At 48.2% G+C, this 13,562-nt stretch overlaps 1 protein-coding gene across 2 annotated transcripts in view; it reads left to right on the top strand.

The window, feature by feature from the left end:
• GPCPD1 (glycerophosphocholine phosphodiesterase 1) overlaps positions 1-13,562 on the top strand; it is a 1,217,556-nt gene that overhangs the window by 256,139 nt on the left and 947,855 nt on the right. The gene's annotated exons all lie outside the window — the stretch shown is intronic.

The following is a 13,562-nucleotide window of genomic DNA, read 5'->3' as shown; positions in this document are numbered from 1 at the left end:
TGCCAGAGGCCAGGTTGCAGATGAGATCTTTGCAATGGGCACTCAAGCTCCAGTGGTCGCAGTCTTCTGGCAGGATGTCGGACCCTGTTCAGGTGCCGTCCCCAGTCGCCCAGGACCTTCTGTGGTGGGCCGTCGAAGGCAATCTGATGAAGGGGGCTCCTTTTTGGCTACCCTGGCCGGAGGTGAAGATCGTGACGGATGCATCCCTCAAGGGATGGGGAGCTCATGCCAACGAGTTGACAGTCAGCAGTCGTTGGTCTCTGTCGGAGTCCAGACCCCATATCAATCTGTTGGAGCTGTGGGCCGTCGGGCTTGCCCTGAAGGCTTTTCTGCCGACTGTGCGAGGAAAGAATGTCCTGATTCTGACAGACAACACAGTGGCCATGCACTACCTCAACAAAAAGGGGGGGGCAGGGTCACTTCCTCTTTGCAGGGAGGGGATGCAGCTCTGGTTCTGGGCTATCCAGCAGGAAGTTTCGGTCTCGGCAGTTCATCTGGCTGGAGACTAAAACGAGATGGCGGATGCTCTGAGCAGGCCGAGCGCAATCTCTCACGAGTGGGAGTTGGCTCAGGAGATTCTGCTGGAGATCTTCGCCCTTTGGGGGACCCCTCAAGTGGATCTCTTCGCCTCCAGTGTCAACCGGAAGTGCGAAAGGTTCTGCTCGCGGGAATTTCCTCCAAAAGGAGCCTTAGGAGACGCGTTTGTGGTGGAGTGGTCTTACCCACTGCTGTACGCGTTTCCTCCAGTCCCCGTCATCCCGCAAGTGCTGCAGAGGTTACGAATGTTCGGTTCCCGGATGATCCTCATTGCTCCGGCGTGGGCCCGGAGGACGTGGTACCCGGACCTTCTCGACTTGTCCATCTGCCCTCCACGTCGTCTTCCCTACCGAGATGATCTGCTCTCCTGGGAGGGCGGTCAGGTTCTCCATCCAGAGGTCAGATACCTCAACCTTCATTCTTGGTTCCTGAAAGGTTGAGGTATAAGGATTGGGACCTCCCTGAAGACGTGATGGAGGTGTTGCTTTCCGCCCAAAGGCCCGCAACTAAGTCCCTGTACCGAGTTCTGCGACTGGTGCAGGGTTAAGAATGTGGATCCTTTTGCATGCGACATTCCTGTGGTTCTGTCTTTTTTGCTTTCTTTGGCCCACAGGGGCCTGCAAGTGGGTACGGTTAAAAGTTACCTGGCGGCGCTGTCCATATTTAAGCGCTCGTCTGAAGAGTGTTCTTATTTTAAAATTCCTTTGATTTCTCAGTTTCTAAAAGGGCTAACTAATGTGTTCCCTCCGTTGCCTTTCCAGGTGCCCGGTTGGGATTTGAACCTTGTCCTCAAGTTTCTGATGGGTGCTCCATTTGAGCCTTTGCATTCTTGACCTTTGAGACTGTTAACTCTTAAAACTGTATTTTTGGTTGCAGTCACTTCCGCTCGCAGAGTGAATGAGTTACAGGCACTTTCAGTTAAACCACTATTCACTATTTTTCATAAGGACAGGGTTGTCCTTTAGAGTTCGTCCTTCCTTTCTTCCGAAGGTGGTGTCGGAATTTCATTTAGGCCAGAAGGTTGTTCTTCCGGCATTTCCTCCTCCTCCACATCCTGGTAAGGAAGAGGAGAGGCTACATATGCTCCTAGGAGAGCTTTAAGCTTTTATATTTCAACTCTTCATTGGTTACACTGGTAAGCGTTTGGCACAAGCTGTGACTAAGCAGACTTTGTCTCGCTGGATTATTCCGGCTATTTCTGAGTGTTACTGCTTGGCGGGTAAGGACCTTCCGGTGGGCTTGCGGGTCCATTCTACCAGGGGTGTGGCTGCTTCTACTGCCCTACAGAGGGGTGTTCCTATTCGTAACATCTGTGACACAGCCACCTGGGCTTCGGTCCATACTTTTGTACGTCACTACTCCCTCGATTCCATCCGTGGGCATGATCTGGCCTTTGGCAAGGCGGTCCTTTGCTCCGCAATTTGATTGGGCATTCTAAATTTCTTTTGCTAAATTCTTTTCCCACCTCATTGCATTGGTACTGCTTTGGGAGTCTGTCATATATACGGAATACGTCGGAGGACCCAATCCCCTCGAAGAACAAGTTACTCTCTTACCTGGTAACGTTCTTTCGATGGGATGGTCCGACGTATTCCATATCGTTCCCTCCCTGCCTTACCTGCTGCAGAATTTCTTATGCAATTGCAGCTTACGTTTCGGCAAGGCTTTGTGTGGTCAGACTGGCAGAAAACTGGTACCACACGTTCTGGGGAAATAAAAGACAACTGAGGCTACGGGCGTCGTGCGTCCTACTTATAACATCCGGTGACGTCGGCTGTCGGAGGAGGTCCTCGAGGGCGACGTATCGACGTCATCGATGCAGGATGCAGACGGCGAAAGATTTTCCGAAGCAGCACAGCTGTGGTGATTATATGTCATAGATATGGAATATGTCGTCGGACCATCCCATCGAAAGAACGTTAGAGAGTAACTTGTTCAATCTAGTGTACTCTTTCTGTCCTTTGTTAGCCGTTCTCGTGCAGGATCTTGGGCAACTGCATAGGCGACTACCTTCGGCGACTACTCAAACTTGTCTCGACAAACCTTTCAGACAGCCTCGGAAGGCCTCATCGGGCCCCGGCCTTCACAGTGGGGTGAGTGGGGGGTGGTTCATTCTTTAGTCTCCCTGAGAATGCATAGTCCCTTCTCTATCCACTTATTTTGTCAGGCTGCCTTCCCCATACACAATGGAGAATACACCTTTTTAAGTTTTGCCCATCCTGTAACCGTAAATCCCCTTGGAAAGATGTTCACCGGTTCTGCAATCTTAATCTCCCAAGGGATCATAATATGGGGCATTGCAAATAGTGCAAGCTGCTCAAGCCCAAAACACTAAGGACTGCAAAACAAAGCGCTGGCCCCACAACGCCATGCAGGCTTAGGCTTCCATGGACAGTGAGGGACCGTCCAGTGACCGCAGCATCGATGTCTGCAGTGACGCTGAAGGCGAACGGAATCCGTCAGATGCCTGCGTGCAAGTCCCTGACCCCAACAGGTGGGCCGGCGGCTCTGCTATGGGGACGACACCCGGCGACACTAGCACGACTACAGCATATCACACAAAACAAACCTCCCACGACCGAAAGTTGACATCAACGCCAACTGGAAAGCCACACACAGAGTCAAGGGTGAGGTCCGACAGTTCCCTGTCCCCTGGGCCATCGCACTCGTGGTCGCCACACGACAGGCCCCCAAAACTAAAAAGCAAGTCCGTTTCTGACCCTATGTCAAAAACCACAAAGTCCTCACACGCTGACGACCTGCTGTCGAAAGACAGATCGACGGCCCCCACGCATGCCAAAAAACGATCGCCGAAGGACACGTCAAAGGCCCCTGTGAAATCTGCACAAAGCTTGAAAAGGAGTGAGCTCATTGAACACGTACCAGACACGCTATTGAAGAGTTGGACGTCGAAGAACCAAGTCTTCAAAATCACATGAAAAGGGCTCTAGTTTAGGGACTATGACCGATGGGGAGGGCACCATTTCAGGAACTATGCAACATAAAAATAACCTGAACCAGCACCCACCCCACCTGCTCTCCAGTTATCCCAAGTTCATCTCGATGGTCAGCAGAGATGATTGATGAAATCATGAGATGGATGTCTTCCCTAGCCAATTTCTTTGATGACCACCCCGAGGTCTTAGTAAACTTTGAGGTTGCCTCACACAGGGGACCAGCTACAACTCAGACTGGGGCAGTAGTACACCCCCCCCCTACCAAGAGAGCCCGCACAGACACCACACAAGCTGCCACCTCACAGCAGAACTTGGGGCAGCTAGCTTATTATGACTCCATGCAAGTCTTCCAGGACACTGGAACTTACACTGACCCGGAAGATCAAGGGGATGTGGGTGATGTAGACCAGTTTTATGACGACGGCGAGGATGTCTACGTCATACAGTCGCCAGATAACACAGAACCACCTGTGGCAGACTCACCAGTGGAAAATCAAATACAGTACAATGACCTGCTCCTAAAAGCGGCAGATCATTTTAACATAGATAAACCCGCGCATTGAGAAAGTTTTCCGGTCAGCTCTCTCTGACCCCCTATACATCAGGGGACAGTTAAAACCAGACTCCTTAGTGGTTACAACTACTAGGACGAGAGCAGGAACACCTCTAGCCTCTTCCGAAGCCCCTCTGGATAAGGAGAGTAAAAAGATTTATACTTTTGGAAGGAAGGTAGCCTCTTCAGCAGCTTACCAGGCTACAATCGCTAATAATACCACCTTTTTAGCTTGCTAAAACTGTCACAAGTGGGGTGAGATGGCCGAGCAAATAGTTTCAGTCCCAGAGCCCATGAAAACACAACGGTCACCCTCCATCATAGAGGGTAAACAAATTGCAAACTGCATCTTCAAGAACAACTTGGATGCTGCAGACAATGCAGGGAGAATAATAGCAGAGGGCACATTGATCAAACGCCACGTGCGGCTACGCCAGTCTGAATTCAAGCTCGAGACCCAGGCTACCCTTCTTAATATTCCCATAGAGCCAAACGGGTTGTTCGGCAAAGCGGAGGAAGAATATCATACCCTAAAGTCATTGGGGCAACTCGCAAATAAACCCTCCGGAGAAAGAAGGGGCTACAATTTACGGTGCTTTAGATGGCAAAACTCAACGGGGATCGGGTTACAACCAGGGTCCAGGCACGTCCTGGGGCTCATCACGGGGCAGTCCTCGCAACAAGGCTTTCAAAGAGGCCAGACAAGGTCTTGCCGCAGGGGTAGATCCTCCTCCTCATCCAGAGGCAGCTCAATCCCCCCAGCACACCCCCCCCAAAACAAAGAGCAACCGCTACAGGTTTCCTATCGTGCTACTCCAGTAGGAGGCTGCATTTCATACTTTACCCATGTCTGGGAGGGATACACCTGAGGAAAGTGGGGACTTTCAACTGTGGCAGGAGGTTATTGTATACAACGCCAGCCATCCACCGACCTCCAATGAAGAACAGCGTATCCTGCTGGAAGAGGTGGCAGTTCTGCTCTTAAAGGACACCGTAGAAATTGTCCCGGCGAATCAGGTAAACGAGGTTATTTATTCAATGTACTTCTTGTACCAAAAAAAGACCTCACGATGCACCCTATCTTAGATCTGCATCCTGCAAACACATATGTCAAGCCACAAAAATTCTGCATGACAATGCTACAGGAAGTAATCCCACTGCTAAAGCGCAGGAACTACATAGCAACCTTGGATATGATGCAAACTTTCATATTTCAATGTTTCCAGCACACAGAAGATTCTTGTGTTTCAAAATAGGGAACCAGCACTACCAATTCATGGTGCTGCCCTTTGGCATAGCATCCGCTCCAAGGGTATTCACCAGGACACATCAACCTTCTGGAACTTCTGGTAGTGCTCAAGGCATTACAAACCTTCCAAGCACACCAGTACATATACTCAGACAGCACCACTGCAATGTTTTACATAAACAAGCACGGGGGCACACGTTCTCCAAGTCTGTCCAATCTAGCACAAAAAAAATATGGAAGTGGGCACTCAAGCGGGGCATGTTCCTAATGACACATGTTCCAGGGGTACTCAATTCTCTAGCAGACTCACTAAGCAGAGATCCTCTACCAGAAGAGCATGAGTGGTAGCTCGACAAACATATCGTAGACTAGATTTTCTCACAATGGGGCTACCCCCGTTATACTTTGCAACAAGAGAAAACCAACAATGCCCAGACTTTGCATCCAGGTTTCCCAAAAACGACTCCAAGGGGAACGCCCTGTGGATGAACTGGTCAGGGAATTTTGCCCATGCTCCCCCCCAACTCCTCTGAGCAAATTGGTGAACAAGATACACAAGTAACCACAAGTGACATTCATTCTAGTTGCTCCTATGTGGACGAGACAACCTTGGTATCCACATCTGCGCAAACTGGCGATGTGCGACCAGATGAAACGCCTGTGCCTCTTCAACATGCTCACACAGCACAGAGGGACGACATTACACCCTCAACCTCAGTCTATGAACTTGGCAGCTTGGCTCCTGAAGTCATAGAGTTTGGACATCTAAATCTACCTCAAAGGTGTATGGAAATCCTCAGAGGCCTCAGAGGCATGTAATCCAAACACTAGACACTGTATTTTAACAAGTGGAAAATATGTGTAATTTGGTGCCAGTCAAAGCAAAACAAACCCAATAGAATGTACTCCATCACACATTCTTCATTACATGCTTCACTTACTAGACTCAGGGCTAGTATTTAACTCAATCAAAGTTCACCTAGTGGCTCGATCTGCGTACACCACCTCTCAAGTAAGGTGTCCTGGTGGAAAGTCCCTGTCATTAAGGCTTTCACGGAGGGAGTAAAAAGACTCAACCCTCCTATTTCAAACCCGTTGCCAGGGTGGGACCCAAATGTAGTACTTGCAAAGCTCATTGGACGACCCCCCCCTTTGAGCGGTATCAGGTAATAATATCGCCACATATATGGTCGCCGTAAATATCACTGGGAAAATGTTGTGGCAATATTATTTGACCATATATATGGCGACAGGGGCAACAAAAAAAAACATTTGAGTGTTGCGGGGTTGTCCCCCGCATGTTCCATGCAATAATGTCGCCACAAAAAACAACCATTTTTCGGCAACATTTTTGTATGGCGATATTTTTGTGGCGACATTATTACATGGAACCCTTTGCGCCTATGCATAAGTCCAGCCTAAAACACCTCACATCTAAGATTGCTTTTCTGGTGGCTATCCCCTCATAAGGAGAGTCCGTGAACTGCAAGCTTTGTCAGTGCAAAACCCTTTCTTTGTTATCCACAAAGACAAATTGGTATTAAAAACGCAACCTAGGTTTTCACCGAAGTTAATTTCAAAGTTCCATGTCAATCAGGCCATCTAACTACCAGCTTTCATTCAAAATCCATTAGGCTCAGCTGAGAAAAAACTCCATATGCTAAATGTAAGGAAGGCGGTCCTTTACTATGTAAACAAGACCAAACCGCTAAGGAAAACGGACCAACTGTTTGCCTCCACCTGGCAGGGAAGGTGATCACGGCTCAAACGCCATCTCCAGATGGATAGTGAAGTGCGTACAACTCTGCTACGCTCTATCAAACAAGACTCTGCCTTTCACACTAAGATCTCACTCTACCAGGGGGACAGGAGTTACTCTGGCATTGCCAACGCTCCGCTGGACGCCATTTACAAAGTGGCTACATGGAGCTCTAGTCATACTTTTACTCCGCACTACTGCATTGACACACATTCTAAAGCAGATTCACAGTAGGGACACACCACAAATAGATGTTTTAGCACCAAAACATCCATTTGCTGCTGTACCTTCTCACAACCCACCACCTTCTCCAGACAATGCTCGCTATTCTATGCATAGCATGTGATCTAGCAGATCCACAAGCCTCAGAAGAGATGCATTACTCACCGAAATCGTATTTCCGATGCTTGTATGTCATTAGATTCATATGCGCCCACCCTTCCTCCCCTGTGGAGTAGAAGGTGCATAGGTGTTTCTCTGGCTTTATCTACTCATCTGCTTTATTACATATGTATGCACGCTACACTTCATTCTACCTCATGTCGGAAACAAAACAATCTGAGGGACCTCGACGCGTGAAGGACCATGGGTACCATAGGTTTCACACTAGGGATAATATTACTGGCACGCCCTGTCGACGTCCCTTTTCGAGTTTCGAAACAAAAAATGTAATACTCTGCGGCTATCACTAGATGTCACCCTGTGCATAACATGTGAAACTAAGCAAATTCAAACATCAGAAATAAGATTTCGCTATTTCTGAGGCTTGTGTATCTGCTTAGATCACATGCTCTGCATAGTCCTACATCTAGTGGTAGTCACAGAGTATTAAAAGGTTTGTTTTAGAAAGTCTAGGCTCCTCAGGTTGTTACTTTCCGCCATCGTGGTCGGTGGCAAGTTGCGGAATTCCTTCCAGGCTGATGCCTTTGACTACTTAAAAGTGTATTCATAGACTTATTTCTTTATTTTCCTCTTTGCTGCAGTGCCCTCCAACTACTCGAAGGCCTTCGACAGACAACTCCTTTGTCGACGACTTTACTGAATAGACAACCAGACACAGTCTTCACAGGCCTCTTCACGCTTCGGCCCTACAGTAGGGAGAGGGGGGAGGTCTTTCATACTGACTTCTTTAGGTAATGCATATTCTGCCACCCCTTTTCCTCGCCTAACTGTCCTTTCCATTTTAATGGACAAAACACTTTGAAATTTTGCCCAAACTGCCATAGAAAATTCCTGTGGAAAGACCCACAATGAGTGTGCAATTACTGTCTCCCTAGGGATCACCCCGAAGAGCTGTGCAAGTCCTGCAAACATTTTCGCCCCCAAAACACTCAAAGATCGTCGCACCAAGCACTGGGCCGTCCATGCAATGCAGGCTGAAGCCTCCATCGTGACTGCGGACTCCAGTGAGGGCAGTATCGGGGTCCTGAGTTTGTTGGAACCCCATGTGTGGGCTCGTGACTCCAATATGCAGGCAAGCGGCTCTGTGACGGAGACAACACCCGGCGGCCATAGCGCACACACGTCCAAGAACATTAAGCACATAGCCCATGGCCGATATTCGATGAAATCGTCACACATTGAGGCCCACGCAGTGTCTGTGGAAAAAGCCTCTAGATTGTCCCTGTCCTCTAGGCCATAGCTTACGCTTTCTCTCATGACACTGCAGAAATCGGGCCCCAAAGTCGGTCCAGACACGGCACACAAAAATGCCCTCCTTTCGCTAGCCGAAAAGCAGGCGGTGAAAGGCGCATCGACGTCCCCTAAACATACACCGAAAATACAAGAATTATTTGAAACATGTCCCTGCTACCCTGTTAAAGACAAAGGGCCTCATTACACGGTAGGCGGTAAGGGTTTACCGCTACCGGTAAACCCTTACCGCCTTACTACGAGGTCCCTTTGCGGGACCCGACCTTAACGGCTGGTGTAGACCAGCCGCTAAAGTTGGGACCCGCAAAGGGACCTTGGTGCTAATTATGGTACCGCAATTTGCCCTGCCAACCTTGGAATGGGGTGGTAATTCCCCTTTTCTCCATGATGGTACCGGCGGCAACCATGGTGCTAATAGCACCATGGTTTACCGCATTTCGTGTAATGAGGCCCAAAGTCAAAATCCTCAACGCCTTTGTCCTCCAAAAGCATTCAGGTTATAGATTCTTCCTCCACTGTAGACAAACTCTCTGGGGCTATGCATCACAAGGACCTGGCACCGTCCCAAGCCACCCCTACCATGCCAGGCTTCCCATCTTCATGTGACTATACTCCCGAACAATTTAACAGAATTATAAAGCGGATGTCATGCTTTGTTGACTTCATAGACCAACATCCAGAAGAACTAACGTCCCTTAGAGATGCCTCATAGCCAGGGGCTTCGAAACATCAACCCCCTGCTAAAAAACCTCCTCTTAAGCCATAGCCTAGCACTTCTTCCCTATGCCCCCTGGCCTCCACCTAGCAAGACCTCTCTCAGGACATGTATGGTGTGGATCTCTGAGTCGCAATACCCCAGCTCTCAAGGGGACCTATACAGTTTGGACCAACACTACTACGACATCTACGTCAGTCGCCTGACAACCAAGACCAGCCTGTAGCAGTTTCTCCTGTAGACAACCAACTACAATACAATGAACGGCTGCTGAAGGATTCCCAACGCTTTAGAATTGACACTCAAGAGGCTCAAATAGACAAGGGCTTTTTTGACATTTGACATTCTGGGAGACAGGAAGTCTGTCACTGTTTATCCTACTGTTAGTCTGTATAAAGACATATACAGCCCTCCCTACTTGAGCCTAACCTCATAAGGGCGGTTAATTCGAGATTGGAGAAACTATTCATGCCAGCGCACACAGACCCTCTGTATATTGGGGTTCAGCTAAAACCTGATTCACTAGTTGTCACCACTACCAGAAAGGGGGCTGGCACTGCTCTGGCATCGGCTGAAGCCCTGCAGAAAAAGAAAGCAAGAAAATCTATACTTTCGGAAGGAAGGTTGCCTCCACAGTGGCATATCAAGCTAGAATCACAAACACTACACTTCTGGCTAGTTATGGCTAGAACAAGTGGGATGACTTTGAACACCAGGTTGAAGCAGTTCCAGAACCCCTAAAATAGCAATTGTTAAGCAGTATCGCAGAGGGCAAACCGGTATCAAACTGCATCCCCAAAAATAATCACATTGCAGCAGACAATGCAGGCCGCATCATCACAGAAGGCACGCTCATCAAGTGCCACGCCTGACTCAGACAGTCTAGTTTTAAGCTAGAGACTCGGGCCACCCTCCTTAACATGCTGGTGGAGCCTAATGTACTTTTAGGTAAGGCTGTCTAAGACGCCCTCAAGAGCGCAAAAGAGGAGCATGACACACTTAAATACCTAGGCCAGTTAACAAACAAACCCGAAGTACAATGGGGTTCCTCAAACTCCAGAAAGTTTTGGGGTCAGTTTTCACACACTCTTCCAGATACACTCGGGGCAGACGGTCTTCAACTTTGGGGCCCATCACAAGGACAATCTTCCTCTTCTGGCTTACAAAGAGGAAATAAAAGATTTAGAGGAAGAGTTAGAACCTCACCTGGGAGAGGCTCCACCCCTCCCAAACAATGACCCACTACAAGTCCTGTCCCGTGCCACTCCAGTTGGAGGTCGAATTTCACACTTCACCCACACATGGATTAGAAGAACGTCAGACAAGTGGGTGCTGTCCACCGTGGCAGGCGGGTATTGTATCGAACTGTTACAGAAACCACATAACCGCCCGCCAAGACACAGAAAGATTATGCCAGGATAGAGGCGCATACTGTTAGAAGAACTAAAGACACTGCTGGAGAAGGACGCCATAGTGATCGTCCCAGCAAATCAGGTAAACAAGGGTATTTATTGAACGTATGTCCTTGTGCCAATGAAAGACCTTTCCATGCGCCCAGTACTAACATGGCAAAATTGGAAATGAAATATGCATACTTTCGTGTTTCAATGCTCCCTGCACACAGGAAATATCTTCGGTTCAAGATAGCGGGAGTTCACTACCAGTTCAAAGTACTCCCCTTCGGCATCGCCTCGGTGCCAAGAATATTCACAAAGGTGCTCGCAGTAGTGACAGCACACATGCGCAGAGTCAATCGCTGTATACCCTTATCTGGATGACTAGCTAATTACCGGTGAATCTGCACACATTTGCGATCAATTGCACAAGAGACAATAGACCTTCTTTTCAATGTGGGCTTCTCCATCAATGAAAAGAAATCAAGCTTAGTCCCCAGCCAAAATATTCTGAGAGAAAGTCTAAAGACAAAAGAGGAGCTGGCTTTCCTGTCAAATGAGATAATACAAAACATGCTGTTAAAAGTACCTCTATACAAGACCGGTCGCCAGATAACTGTACACAGAGCAATGTGCTTTCTCAGGATGATGGCCTCATGCATTCACTTGGTTCCACATGCGTGCCTGCACATTAGCCCAGTGCGGTAATTATTAGCGAAAGAATGGTCTCAGGCAAGCGGTCAGTGGGACGATCTAGTGGTTGTTTCGCTAACCCTAGTACAGGTTCTTCACTGGTGGTCCAGGGACAACTTGCTAAAAGGAAAACCCTTCTGTGTTCCACCAGCACAAGCGCTCCTAACTACAGACTCGTCAGATGGGGGATGGGGAGGAAATCACTTCCTTCACCACACAGGCCACAGCCAGTGGACACATACTATAGCCCAAAGACATATCCACTTCCTGGAACTTTTGGCTGTCCCCAAGGCTCTTCAAGCCTTTCAGCAACATCTTACAGGTCATACAGTGCACGTCCTCACAGACAACACCACTGCCATGTTTTATATAAACAAGCAGAGAGGCACACTCTCCAAGTCTGTCCAAGGTACCCCAGAAAATATGGAAGTGGGCACTCAGGCGGAACATATTCCTAACCTCTCAACACGTTACGGGGGAACTCAATGCTCTGGCAGACACCCTCAGCAGATACCCTCTACCAGAAGAACACAAGTGGCAACTCAACAGAGAAATTCTAGATGGAATAGTCTCTCAATGCCCAGACTTCACATCCTGGTTTCCCTAACCATGGTCCAAGGGGAACGCCATGAATAGGAACTGGTCAGGGAAATTTGCTTATGATTTCCCCCCCACACCACACCACACCACACCACTCCGGAGAAAAATAGTGCACAAGTTGCACCAGGAACAAGTGATTCTAATCCTGGTTGCTCTTATGTGCGTGAGACAGCCTTGGTTTCCACTTCTGCTCAAACTGGCGATGTACAACCCAATTAAGCTCCTGTGCCCATACAACATGCTAGTATCCCTGGTCCTCAGTCTATGAAATCGGCAGCTTGGCTCCTGAAGTCTTGAATTTGGCCACTTAAATCTTCCACAAAGGTGTATGGATATCGTAAAGGAGGCACGGAAACCCAACACCAGACACTGCAATTTCAATAAGTGGAAAAGATGTGATATGGTGCAGATCACAAACCCTAAACCCAACAGAATGTTCCACTGCTAACGTTCTACATTATTTTCTTTACCTATTAGACTCTGGCCTAGTATTCAAATTCTTCTGGCGGCCCTGTCGGCTTACACCACTTCACAAAACAAGGTATCTTGGTGGAAAGTTCCTAATATTAAGGGCTTCATGGAAGTGGTTAAGAGGCTATACCCTCCCATTTATAACCCTCTACCGGTTTGGGATCTTAATGTCGTGCTCTCCAAGCTCGATGGGTCCATGTTAAGAGCACGAATGATTTACCGTATCCACTATTAAACAGAATGATGACCGCGGCTGCACAAGAAAAGGAGAGCAGGAAGGAAAGTGCGTCACATGTAAATGACGAGTGTTGACGGGGGCGGGGGGTGAATGGGAGAGGACTGTGGAGATGAGGTCTTGAGGGTACTGGGGGAGAGCAGGCACAGATGAGGGGAGCACATGGTGAGTGCCTGGGAGGGTAGAAAAGCCTTTTTTCACCATCGTTTTTTCTGATAACTGTGGGTATCTAACAAATAAAAATAATCGCGGCTGGCCAGTGGCCTGTTAATGTTGTAAAATATACAGTGGACACGGCCAAAGGCGTAGGCTGTGGCCACTCGTGTTGGCTAGAGTCCAGGGCCAGTGGCTTGAAAGTGTGGTGAAATATACAGTGGGCAAGGCCGTGCCACTGGCCAGGGGCGAAGGCCAGCAGCCCGAAATAAAACTATGGTATAACAAGTCCTTAAAATTCACTGAAAAAACGTTTTTTAAAGATTCATTAAGGTGCCAAAATGTATCGCAACAAAACCCTTGAAATTCAGTGCATTTGGGAAGTCATGACCGGCTTAACTCGGTCCTGACTTGGGTAAGTACAGTTGATTAACAAAGATAAAAACTTTCAATTTTAATTAGACTCTGCAGCGTTTAACTTGGACATATGAAACAAACTAGTAAGTGGGAACTGTATGCGCATATAGTTATTATTCCAAATGTGTAACCTTTGTACATGATTTTCCTGCTGGTGTGGCATGATTGCATTATTT

The sequence above is a fragment of the Ambystoma mexicanum genome, chromosome 4q (genome assembly GCF_040938575.1).
Source record: "Ambystoma mexicanum isolate Mex_15411 chromosome 4q, UKY_AmexF1_1, whole genome shotgun sequence".
Lineage (NCBI taxonomy): Eukaryota > Metazoa > Chordata > Amphibia > Caudata > Ambystomatidae > Ambystoma > Ambystoma mexicanum.
This window is presented reverse-complemented; position numbering and strand designations above follow the sequence as displayed.